Source organism: Centroberyx affinis, unplaced genomic scaffold (genome assembly GCF_046629955.1).
Source record: "Centroberyx affinis isolate AG114_WGS23_722 - 3 ecotype Tasmania unplaced genomic scaffold, CSIRO-AGI_Caff_v1 ptg002161l_1, whole genome shotgun sequence".
In the NCBI taxonomy this organism is placed as follows: Eukaryota; Metazoa; Chordata; class Actinopteri; order Beryciformes; family Berycidae; genus Centroberyx; species Centroberyx affinis.
Genome location: NW_027280476.1, coordinates 215,470 through 229,340, shown reverse-complemented (window position 1 = coordinate 229,340; position 13,871 = coordinate 215,470).

The window sequence follows — 13,871 nt, the reverse complement described above, 5'->3', positions numbered from 1 at the left end:
TCAAATATTCCAACCTAGCAAGTGTCTTACTATTTCACGCCTAATCCTGGTTAAACAGACCGAATGTCAGTGTAATCAACCTTAATCATACCGTGCCAATCACCATTATCCTTTTATAGATCTGATGTCAATTTCACAGGAAACCTCAGATAGAGTTGGGTGTTGGCCTCAGACGTGAACAATTCTATAAACCATTATTATGTGGTGTGAGGGCATTAGGTCCAGAAGTTTCAGACACACACACACACAAACACACACACACACACACACACACTCTTTCACTCACATGCTGGGATATTGATCTTCCTCCAGAGCCACATGGCCTGGCTGTGGTAAATTTCCACACTCACAACAGCAGCTTTGACACAGGAGGAAAAACTACTTGGTGTCTCAATATGAAGCTACAGTTACACTTTGCACTGAGGCATGCTTCAGTAATCTGATAAGGCATTCATGGACTACTGAGAAATTGCATTTAAATAAAGGTCATGAAATCTAATTTATTAATGGATTATGATTACTTATTTTGTTTTGGTTTCATCATAACAATTATCAAAGCCCATTTTCTGTAATTACTTTATCTAATGTAATCTTAAATGGTATCAATACATTTCATTGAACTTGAATTCCATCTTTCATTTGCTGAGTTTGAATGGTCCTGACGCAGTTGTTTCCAAGCCAAAGCTAAAAATGTGTTCTGTCATTATAACATAATTTTGCATTAATATTAGGAAATGGTCTCTAGCAGTCTTTCATTGGCCATGGTTCTCAGATTGATAAGAAACACCATGTTAGAGTTCAGACACACACACACACACACACACACACACACACACACACAGACACACACACACACACACACACACACAATGTGGGTGTCATAAATCTTATCTGCAAAAAAATCCATTTACAAACTCATCTATGTCATTTATCAAAATATATTTCAAAAATTCTTACATTCAAAATATGGGACTTTGTAAATCAAGTCAATCTTACATTACCATAATACTCCATAATACTGACACCACAGATAATGACAATCACTTACCATCATGCCACTGCAGTGAAGTAAAAACATAAAACAATACATCTCCAAGGAGTACATTTTTCAACAATTAAGACAACCTCAACTTGCGAACCATACATTTTAAAATGATATTTTGAATTGGTTTCATGTACCGATCTAAACTTTCAATTCAGTTAAAATAAAACACCAAAATTGGAATTACAGGGATTTCAGGTGACAGCAGTACAGCATACTTGCAAATTAAAAGAAGCCATGTTTGCCCTCACCTGTGGCAGGCGCAGTGTGTCCATGGTCCAAGTCGCCCACCTGTGTTTCAGGTGTAGAAATGCTGGAAGGCTGAGGGGCCTGAGGAGGGCGGTGCAGGCCGGGGGTGAGCAGCCGTCCAATCAGCAGAACGGTCTTGGTGTCACGTGGTGAACAGAGCACACCTTTCAAATCTTCATTAGCTGTCTTACCTGACACCGCTGTAAGCTCTCTGCAGGGCTGTGTCGCAGTCAGATTCAGATTCTACCCGAAAAAACCTCTGCCTTCACCTGCACCTCTGTAGTCTGCTATACTGGTATTAAGTATTTTTTACTCTGTCCAGAAGTCACAGAGTGTGCTGCCTTCAGACTGATGTCACCTCTGATAGCCTTGTCTCCATGGTGCGGCCCTGTGATTTATAGTGGGAGAGGAGTGGCAGGGAGAGTTCCTCCTCTGATAATGGTTTACACCGCACTAATAGATAGACACACCACAGGGGGGGAGGGGGGGGGGGGTGACAGGATGTACAGTGCGTGTGTCGATCAGTACCAACCTGAGTTGGCATGTGATGGGGGGTGATGTCACTGAGTTTGTGTTTGGGTGTGTGCGTCTGCGTGGGCATGTCCTATTTCTGTAACGGAAAGTGATCTTGTGTTGAAATCAATTGATTTCTTAACAAGGCTAGCCATTTCTCAATAATTGAAAATACCTCTGACTGCACTGTAAGCCTGTAAAACAGCGGATGACAGCTGAGAAAATTTAGGAAAGAAGAGTCAGCCTAGGGCCACAACGATGCGTTGAGTTTCCATGGAAATTGCTTCAACTGACCTGACAATGTTAGGTGAGGACGCCCGGGAATCCAACATCCGCTTCAACAACCCTGCTATTCCTCTCTCTCTATCTGTTTGTCTCTCTCTCTCACACAAACACACAGGCACAGACTCAAACTAATTTCGGTGCCAGAAGTGACCTGGCCTGACCCCCTCCTGCTGGCTCAGAAGTCATGTGGCGGGTAAAAGTGAATGGATGATAAATGGAGCAACAAAGGAAACAGTACACTTCTATTTTCAGACCATCAATTAATGTAAGCCTATTGATTGTGATCTCGCTCTCCCTATCTCTCTCTCTCTCTCACTCTCTCCCTTCTCTCTTTCTCTCTCTTATACACAGACACATACACACACACATTACTGTCTTGAATCCCCAGCGTTTATTTCTCTCGAATTTGTCCAAAAGTTCACCAAGGTTTGAAACACTGTTTTTTTCATAGTAGGATTTGGAGCTAAACAGGAGATATTAAAAGTTATGACTTTAAACGGCAGCCATGGTCCTCATAGCCGAACAGTGTGCCAGTGCAACAGCATCACCTACTCTCCATACAGTGCTATTACAACATTGCACCATTGAATTCTAAAGTTTGAGAGGGGGATATGTGAAATGTGGGGAATTCAAATTGCCCTCAATTCCATTCTAAATCTCCAATACAAGGCACCAAAATAGGACAGCAGCCTATTATTGGAAAAGCCTTTGATGTTTTGATGCAAATAGATTATTGTTATAGTCAGATGCCTATGCTGCTGCTATTGCTCAGAAGAGTGAGGCAGAAGAATGAGGCAAAATTGTGACGTTTTAAAAGTTAGGAGAGTCTAAAATCCACAGATTAAGCCAAGTCTTAAACTAACAGAATCTATCCTACAAAGTGGCCAAATATTTCATACAATGAAAGAAAGGACTTGATGTGTAAAAACAGATGTAAGGATTATAGGCTACAAAAGATTAAAATGAGTGGAAGGATTTTGGCTGAATTGAATGCTTTTTAAGACCTTTTTAATACCACTTTTAAGACATTTTAATGCCACTCCGAGCCGTAACCATGAAGGTTACACAAAAGCAGTATGTGAAAGCAAAAAAAGCACAGTGTTGATGGGTGAGAAGAAGTCCGCCACTTTAGTGTTTTAACAATGGCAGGGCCACTGTAGCGATGAAAAAGAATGGAGTGGGAACAAATCACTAGCATGATGCCAATAGTGCATCTTAAATGATTTCTGACAGACTGCACAGTAGGCTTCTCGTCATTTATGTCAAAGGCACGCAACCATGCCTGGAAATCTTTCTCTTCCAGCTATTGTTGTGAAAATTTCCATTTTCCCATCTCTGGATTAGCTAGCAGTATCTCCTGTGTGTCTATATGTCTCCACAGACTTTCCCACTTGTTTATCACACTCATTGTGTGATTGCTGAGTCAGCAATCACAGGTATAATCTTCTCACTCTATTATTTTTCTTCTGTACGTTTTTTGGCACCTATCTACTCCTTCATACTTTGAGCTAGAAACTCCATTCAAACTTTAAAATGTTCAGCTTGTTTAGGACATGCCGGCTTGTATTCAACTTTTTGATATCTATTATACTTTTTAAACTATTCTACTTTTTTCCACTTTTTTTACAATGGGAGTCAATGGACGGAATGTTCAAACCATGCCCTCTTTGAACTCTAACTACTCTTTCATACTTTAAGCTAGAAACTCCATTCAAACTTTAAACGGGTCACCACTTTTAGTACTTTATCACTTTAATTCCCATTTATAATGGGACCCTATGGAGCCAGCCTAGAGTGCATGATGCCACAATTCACTCTAGCAGACTTTACAGGCTGTACTTTTCACTAAATTCACACATTTTTGAACTGTGACAGTTCACACAACTTTAACACTACGTACGAATATTATACATCAAACCCTTCAGCTACTTCTGCTCTCACTCACAATGTCAATATATTAGCAATACGATGTATAGTTTTTGAGATATTAACGTTTGTTTGACATTACAGTAGTGTTCCACTCTTTTTCACAGTAGTTTCTGCTGCACTCTCTTACACATGCAGCTCTTCTGCTTAATTCACTCTTCTCCATTTCAACATGTCTTTTACATATTTTCATACCTTTTTACTTTTTAGTATTATTAGATTTTAGTACATTTCTAACATTATTACTTGTCACTGCCTTCCTACTCTTCATACTACTAGTACCCTCCAGCTTTTCACATAAGCCTTCCTACTAACGATACCTTTTTACTTCTTAGTACTATTACATTTTAGTGCATTTTAGCACATTTTAGAACATTTCCACTCTATTTCACAGTAGTTTCTGCTGCACTGCTGCTTTCTTACACATGCAGCTCTTCTGCTTAATTCACTCTTCTCCATTTCAACATGTCTTTTACATATTTTCATACCTTTTTACTTCTTAGTACTGTTACATTTTAGTATATTTCTTTTTTTTTTTTTTGGCATTTTATGCTTTATTTGAGAGATATAGTGAGAGAGAGACAGGAAGGTATGGGAGAGAAAGCGAGGGGAGGACATGCAGCAAAGGACCACGGGCCGGATTCGAACCCAGGTCGCTGCGGGAAGGACTGAGCCTTATGGTACGCGCCCTACTCCGTGAGCCACATTTTAGTACATTTCCACTCTATTTCACAGTAGTTTCTGCTGCACTGTTGCTCTCTTACATATGCAGCTCTTCTGCTTAATTCACTCTTCTCCATTTCAATATGTCTTTTACATATTTTCATACCTTTTTACTTCTTAGTATTATTAGATTTTAGTACATTTCTAACATTATTACTTGTCACTGCCTTCCTACTCTTCCTACTCTCCCTACTACTAGTACCTTCCAGCTTTTCTCTCACTCACGTTGTTGGATACACACACACACACACTTCTCATTTTTTCACTCTTCTCCATTTTAAAGTGTCTTTTACAAATTTGCTTACCCTTTACTTCTCACTATTGTTACATTTTAGTACATTTCTAACATTATTACCTATCACTTGGACACTCATTACAGCTCCTTCAAAGAAGTGTTTTAAACTGCCACATTTCCCCCAGTTTTAACATTACATACACATATTACACTTTGGTTCAGCTGTTTAAATTTGAACAGATGATCCACGGTTAGTCATGTTGAGAAACACGCACACGCACATGGACATGCCCACGCCCACACACACACGTGCCTACACACACCACATATGCTAGGTATTCATTACTATGGGCTGTCAAGAGCACCAGTTTGTACGCTCAGCAATCACATGCATTTTCTCCAGAAAATGCACCTTTCTAGTATTCAAGAAAGAATTGTCTGCAGTATCAATGCATTGTGTAAGGTATCCATAGTAATTTAGGCCTTTAAACTTCTGGCAAGACTCTACCCATGACTCTCGTGCAACTTTTTGTAGGCACCTAAAGTGATAATCCATGAGAATCTATGTTTTGTTTTGTTTTTCATTTTGCCTCCATCTTTGTGCTCCACTTTATTAAACAGTCTCATTCTTAAATCATGATAATGTGGGCAATACAAAACAAAATTAATCTCATTTTCAATCAGTTGTTCAATGTTGTTCAATTCAGGTTGTTTGTGATACAGGACATTCACTATCGAAGTCACATATGTCATTAATCACCAAGCATGCCAGTCATATCACAACCTCATCCCAAACTAGACTCTGCCTTGTGTTTGATACCTCAAGTAGACTAGTCATAATGTAAAAAAAGATATCTTAAATTAGCATTTTCACTAGTAATAATGTAATTAGAGATATCTTGAAGTAGCATTTTGGTTGGTCATAATGTAATGAGAGATATCCTAAATGCTAATTTACAATATCGCTCATTACATTATGACTAGCCAAAATGCTACTTTAAAATATTTCAGATATCTGTAATAAGAACTACTGGAATTACCACTGCTAGGCCTATACTGCTGCAGCAGCAGTAGTAGTAGCAGCAGCAGCAGCAGTGTTGTTGCTTGCCACTACTGACTAATACCACGCGGCTTAAAAGTACTGCTGCAGCAGCAGCAGCAGCAGCAGTACCCACCGCATTCCCTGGAGCCCCTGGTAAAGCTCTTACTGTGGACTTTGACAAGGGCCTACAACTCTGTAAGATTAGATAAGATAAGATAAGATAGCATTAAATGAAGCACCACCGCTAACCGCCAGACCACTTCTTTAGAGCAGCTGGCAGGTGCAGCGGGACACGAACCGCACCTCAATCGCGACCGTCAGACCATCTTTTGCAGGCTCCTAGCTTCAGCGGGAGGCGAACCGCGTCTATTTGTACCAACCACCACCTCTTCAACGAACTGCCATCGCTAAGCGCCAGACCGCACCTTTGGAGCGGCTGGCAGGTTGGCTTCAGCGCGACGCGAACGGCGCCTCTTCGTACCAACCACCAGCTCTTCAACGAACCGCGTTTGCTAGCCGCCACGCCACCCGATCCAAACTATCAAAATTAACTAGAAACATTTTTTTTTCTAGTTAATTTTGATAGTTTGGACTGGGTAGTTTGGACTTTTCTCTAGTTAGTTGGGCTTGCTTCAACTATTGTTCTCCGTCATACTTATTTTTATTCTTCCGGACACTTTTTTAAACTTTAATGCGGCTCGAACCGTTTGAGCTATCGACGTGGTTCAAAAACTCTCACACGTTCAGCATGTTCGGGAATAGTGTGATATTACTTTTCTAAGCGCTGCGATTTATAGTTTTTTCACAATTTATGTTTAAACGTGATATTTTTCCCCATAGAAATGAATGGAGATCTGGTGATGTCATCACACATTCTAGGAACTCTAGAGGCTGTGATTTTTACTAGGGTAAACGTCCCTATTAAACCCACTAACCATATAAGCCCACTTGCAACTTCTGAGTCAAATAAAAAAAAACTACATCATCATTTTTTGCTGTGTGATGTTTCTTCCAATGAAGATGCTTGTTATATAAATTACACTTTTTATTGTAAGCCAATCAGATTTGTCGATATTGAGTTATCGACACATGTGTGTGACATGCGCCTGCTGATCCCAGAAGAAGTTGCAAAAAAACTTTGGTCATTTTGGTATCCTCAGAACATTACATTTTTTGCATATTTCTACTCCTGTTTTTGGTAAGTACTCATTTGTTATCAAAATTTAAGTGATTAGTGTTTTGAATAAGACATATGTTAGAATATTACTTGAATTAGAAATATTGTTTTTTTTTAAATCAAAATATGAGTTTTAGCATGCTAGCAAACAGAGCACATGCTGCATCAGTACAGTAGCTGCATAGTATGGTTCACTGCATTGACATAAAGCATGATAAGCATGTATAGTTTACATTTTTGTATGCAGTTTATATTATTATACTGTTAAATAGACAATAAATGTGTTTGTTTATCTTTATTTATTTTTTAATTAACATTTTTACCTGGTGGGCTTAAAGGGGACACTAGCAAAAAAATCACACTGTCTGGGGTGGATGTAAATGAGTATAGCTAATTACTTCTCTGCATGATCAATTTATACTTTTCATGTTATGTTAGTGCACCATATATAGATTTATTTCATATAGTTGGTTTGTTAATGTCATGTGCGTATAATAAAATATTCTGTCTTTTAACCACAAATTCACTGATGTTCCCTTTAAGCCCACCTGCTCCCATTAAGCCCACTTGACTGTGTTTCAATAGGGATTTTCTCCCTTTTGACCTTTGAACCATTTTCCTCCCTAATTTTGACCTCACCTGATGAATCAGCTCCATAATCCACATAGTTAATACCCATATTTAAATATCAGTGATATTGCATAGGTTAATTTATTCTGGATAGGCCTATATTCTATCCTAACATTAACACAATTTTTTTAATCTTTACTTTTCAGATGAGTTTTAGTTTGAGATGACTAAAACACGAAAAAACTACAGTTCATGCCCACGCATGATAGAAGCATGCCGTCTGTACAGGGAGGGAACAATGCGTAATCTCTCATTACTGGCAAAAACTTATGGAGTAGACAGGAAGTCGTTGAGGCAGAGAGTGAAGGAGCAGCTGAGCATTGATGCACAACAGGGACATGTGATCTACCTGAGTCCAGCAGTAGAGCAGGAGATTTCAGAGTGTCTTCAGGTAGGGTTATAGTGACTGATAGGCTAAGAAAAAGATAACATGAAACAGTGGGCAGCCTAATATGAGGTCATGAAAAATGTGATTTTGCCTAATCCAGTGGTCCATACGTGTGTGTGCGTGCGTGTATGCATGCATACATGTATGTGTGTGTGTGTGCACGCACGTGTGTCCAGGACTAATGCTTTGTCATTCTCCATCCCTTCAGGTCCTTTGCCAGTGGGGTTGGGGCTTTACCCGGACGGATCTTCTCGATCTCATTCAAGAGTTTGTGACCGCAAAGGAACTTCAAACCCCCTTCAAGGACAGAAGACCCGGCCGAAAATGGTTTAAACGCTTCATGCGGGACCATCCGGAACTGACCATAAGGAAGTTGGAACAGTTCCCAGAGGCAAGGGCAAAAGCCACATCCGACCCAGCCATTCTCAGAGGCTGGTTTGCGCTCCTCGAAAAGGAGATGGTTAAAGCCGATGTCATGGATAAGCCTGAAAATATCTACAACGTAGACGAGACAGGCTTCATCACAGATCCGGCAGAGGGAAAAGTCCTGTCAAGGAGAGGCAGCAAGAACGTGTACCAAAACACAGGCGGGAGCGGGAGGGAACAGATCACTGTCTGCATAACAGGCAATGCAGCAGGACAGACCCTCCCACCCTATGTGGTATACAAGGGGAAACACCTCTATGGATCTTGGTGTGAGGGTGGCCCAGAGGGTGCCCGCTACGCCATGACGGACCATGGATGGATGGAGAGGGTCGTATTCGAGGACTACTTCTCACACATCTTCCTCAAGGATTCTGAGAGGTGGTCTAACTTAGCATTCCCACGAATGCTAATATTTGACGGACACGCTTCCCACATCTCCCTCAGCCTTGCCTTAAAGGCGAAACAGAACAATGTGGTATTGCTGAGACTGCCCTCTCACCTAACCCACATTCTTCAGCCACTCGACAGAGCTGTTTTCGGGGAGGTGAAGAGGCAGTGGAGAACAAAGCTGCGGTGGCACTCCCGTGTGACCAGGGACAAGATCCGAAAAGAGGATTTCTCATCCAAACTGAAGGCGGTGTTGGAGATAGGTCTAAAGGGTGAGAATCTGAAGAGTGGGTTTAAAAGCACTGGCATTTATCCTTACTGTCCAGACAGGGTGATCACAGAAGATTACACACCCTTCACCATGGAAGATGGCCAAGCACAACCACAGCCTCTGGCAGAAGCTGTGACAAGCAACAATACTCCTCTGGGACCCAATGTGGTCGCTCTGTCTCCACCTGCACAACCTCGCCCAGCCAGGAAAACAGCACTAAACTTTCCAGTGGGACCCCTTGCCACCCCTGTATCTCCAACTGCACAATGCTCAGCATCTGTGGGTGAAGAATCCATGTCCCAGATTATCCTCAGTGTAGAAACTGTTGCTGGGTCCAACATTCTCAACATCACCAATATTGAGGTTGCAATGCCTGCAAATGATGAAATGTCACAACCCCAGCCATCAACGTCTGCATACTCTGCAACTTCAAGCTCTTCATCCTCATCAGGCATTGGCATCAAAGATTTCTTCCTGCAACGCATCATGCCAACCAAGAAGAGCAATCCAGCCAAAAGACAGAGAATCAACACTCTAAAATATGGAGAGTCTCTAACATCTGAACAAGCCTTGTTGCGGCTAGAGGAAAGTGAAAAGAAGAAGGCAGCAAAAAAGAAACAACCAAAGGATGGCAAGACCAAGAGCAACAAGGCTCCTCTGGAGAAGGCAAATGCATCGGCGGCAGTGGGCAACGAGGCAGTGAGCAAAGAGGCAAATGAGAATACAGATACCTGTACCACAACCTTCACAGTGGAGAGAGACGTGTACTATGCTGTCATGTTCACGAAACCGGCGGCATATTACATCGCACGATCACTCAACGAGTCAGCACCACCAGAGGGTGAACGGTATGTGATGAAGTTCCTAGACAGAGGGCCAAACAACACATTCTTCCTCCCATCCAGGGACAAGATTGAGGATGTAGAGCGTAAATTCATCCTCTGCAAAGCAGAGCTGGAGGGACCTGGACCATTCTATTTGCGCAATCATGAGGTCATTGAAAATCTGTACAGAAAAAAGATGAAAGCCATCAAAGACTTGTTAGCGTAAGACTGGCAAGCAAAGACAACCACAACATGGGCAAAAGATTGAAACAAACAAAATAAAGCTTAGACCACCCTATAACCTATGTTATGTTACACTACTAAGATAGGCTACATGGAGCAAATGATAGCCTAACTAAAACGATACACTCACCTCAGAGAGCATAGGCCTACGTTTAGCCTAGGAGAATGTAGAAATTGCAGAACTGTTGACATGTTTCTTGTTTATTTTGCTTAAGTTATAGGCTAATGATACAGGAGTTTCAAGATGTTATGACTGATGTCTCCTCACAATTTCGCTGTATGTTTTAATGTTACTCCACAATGAATTGAATGGTTTTAAAATGTGTTTTTACAATGTTCTACAACTACTAGCCTAAATGTGATTAACATTTGAAAATCTATTAAAGTTATTGTTTAATTGTAAATCCTGAAATTGACTCATTTACTATCCTTAGAACATTAGTATTGAACCTGCAAACTGTTTTTCTTTCAGTCAGTCGGTCTTCAGAAATCTTCATAAAAATATCTGCACTTTTAACCAGCTGGCTGAACCAGAAATTTTGGCCAATTTCAAATGCCAACAGCACTCCATAGGATAGAGATACAGACAAAATGACAACACATATTGAAAGATGAAGTATTGAAAAGTAATTTCCACTATAGTTTTGAATTTGTTCGTAAATAGTTTTTTGGCTACATTCCAAAGAAGACATGTTGTAAGTTTAGCTTTTTCTGTGTTGACAACACAGCAAAAAGGCTGGTCACGCCTATTTCAAATGCCATTTACAGGCCATAGGATAGGAGTGGAGACAAAATGAAAATAGCTATTGAGAGCTAAGAGATTACAGATTTGAGTAGAACAAGTTTGTATTGTTAAGATTTTTTATATATATATTTATTTATCAACAAATCATGAAGTGGGCTTATTTGGAACACCCATGGGCTTAAAGGGTGCGTTAGGTACCCATTAAGCCCATGCCAGACTTTTGACATATTTTGACAAACAATAAAAACATTAGAAATTGGTATAAATGAATTATTGACACTTCAAATGAGAGATTAGACTTTCATTTTAACTAAAATGTTCTCACTTAAATTGGGGCAGTATATATTAGAAATGTCTGAAAAGCGGATTTGGTGGGCTTAATAGGGACATTTACCCTAAATATTCCAAGTTCTGAAACTGTGGTAGCTCCCACATTTTTCACCCTACAAACACATATCACACATCAAACTGTTCTGCTACTTCTTGTGCCACTCAAAATGTCAATATCTAAGTCATAGCGTTTATAGTTTTTGAGTTACGAACGTTTGTTTAACACTAGTCTAAAACTGTTTTTTTTACAGCCTTCCTCTCTCATTTCGGCAGGTGTATGCGGTACATATTTTTACACTGCTACTATTCCCACAATTTTCACAGCACATACTTATATTTTATATCAAACTGTTCACACACTTTTCCTCTCTCTCATAATGTAAATATCTAAGTGGTAGCATTTGTAGTTTTTGAGTTAGAGACGTTTGTTCAACACTTGTGTTTTATAGTCATTTTGCCTTGTTTCTGCCGATTTTTCATTCTGCAAATACAATATTTGATCTGTAATAGTTCCCACAATTTTCACACTACATGGGCATATTATATATAAATATCTAAGTGATGGAATATGTAGTTGTTGAGCTATGATGGTTTGTTCAAAAGTAGTGCAATAGTATTTGTGTCGATTTTCAACAGATTGTTTCCTTTTAACTGTAGTCATTTCCACAATTTTAACAGTAGACATACATGTTACATATCAAACTGTTCTGCTACTCCTCCTCTCTCTTCTGAGCTATGGACATTTGTTTCAGACTATTCCACTTTCAAACAAATTCAGTCTCCACACAGCCTTTTTTTTCCTTCAGTAGAAAGTGTGTGATTAAAGGATTCAAAACACCTGGTGATGGTGGGAGACAGTGGAGAAGCAGAGAGAAGGAGAGAGCACACTCCCTCCCAGTGGGCTCAGTAGCCTAGTAGTCAGTGAAAAGGTTTGCAATGCAGAAGATTGTGGGTTCAAATCCAGTGGGTAATATTACCTTCTGACACCACCAAGCTTGAAGCTTTTTAATACTGATAGTCCAAATACTACTACTACTGCTAATTGCATTGCTTCTACTCCTGATATTACAACTGCTGCTTTTACTACAACCCATAATACTACAACCCTTAAAAAGGTTGTAGTAGTACACATAGTAGTACACACACACACACACACACACACAGGTGTGATTACCACAACATGCACAATGACTGATTCTACTTCCAATACAACTACTGCTACTGCTACTGCTACTCCTGCTGCTACAACTGCTACAACTACTACTACTACTACTACTGCTACTACAGCTACAATTGCTACAACTACTATTACTACTACTAGTAGTACTACTACAGCTACTACTGCTACAACTACTGCTACAACTGCTACTACAGCTACTACTGCTACAACTGCTACAACTACAACTGCTACTACAACTACTGCTACAACTGCTACAACTACTACTACTACTGCTACAACTGCTACTACTGCTACTACTACTACTGCTACAACTACCACTACTGCTACAACTGCTACTACTACTACTACTACTACAACTGCTACTACTACTGCTACAACTGCTACAACTACTACTACAGCTACTACAACTACTACTACTGCTACAACTGCTACTACTACTGCTACAACTACTACTACTACTACTACTGCTACATCTGCTACAACTACTACTACTACTACTGCTACAACTGCTACTACTACTACTACTTCTGCTACAACTACTACTACTACTGCTACAACTACTACTACTACTACTACTGCTACAACTGCTACAGCTACTACTGCTACTACTACTACTGCTACAACTGCTACTACTACTACTACTACAACTGCTACAACTACTACTACTACTACAACTGCTACTACTACTACTGCTACTACTGCTACAACTGTTACAACTACTACTACTGCTACAACTGCTATTACTACTACTGCTACAACTACTACTACTACTACTACTACTGCTACAACTGCTACTACTACTACTACAACTACTACTACTACTACTGCTACAACTGCTACTGCTACTACTACTACTACTACTACTGCTGCTACAACTGTTACAACTACTACTACTACAACTGCTACTACTGCTACTACTACTACTACTGCTACAACTGTATGCTACTACTGCTACAACTACTACTACTGCTGCTACAACTACTACTACTACTGCTACAACTACTACTACTACTACTGCTACAACTGCTACTACTACAACTACTACTGCTACAACTGCTACTACTACTACTACTACTGCTACAACTACTACTACTGCTACAACTACTACTACTACTGCTACTACTGTTACAACTACTACTACTACTACATCTGCTACAACTACTACTACTACTACTGCTACAACTGCTACTACTACTACTGCTACAACTACTGCTACAACTACTACAACTACTACTACTGCTACAACTGCTACTAC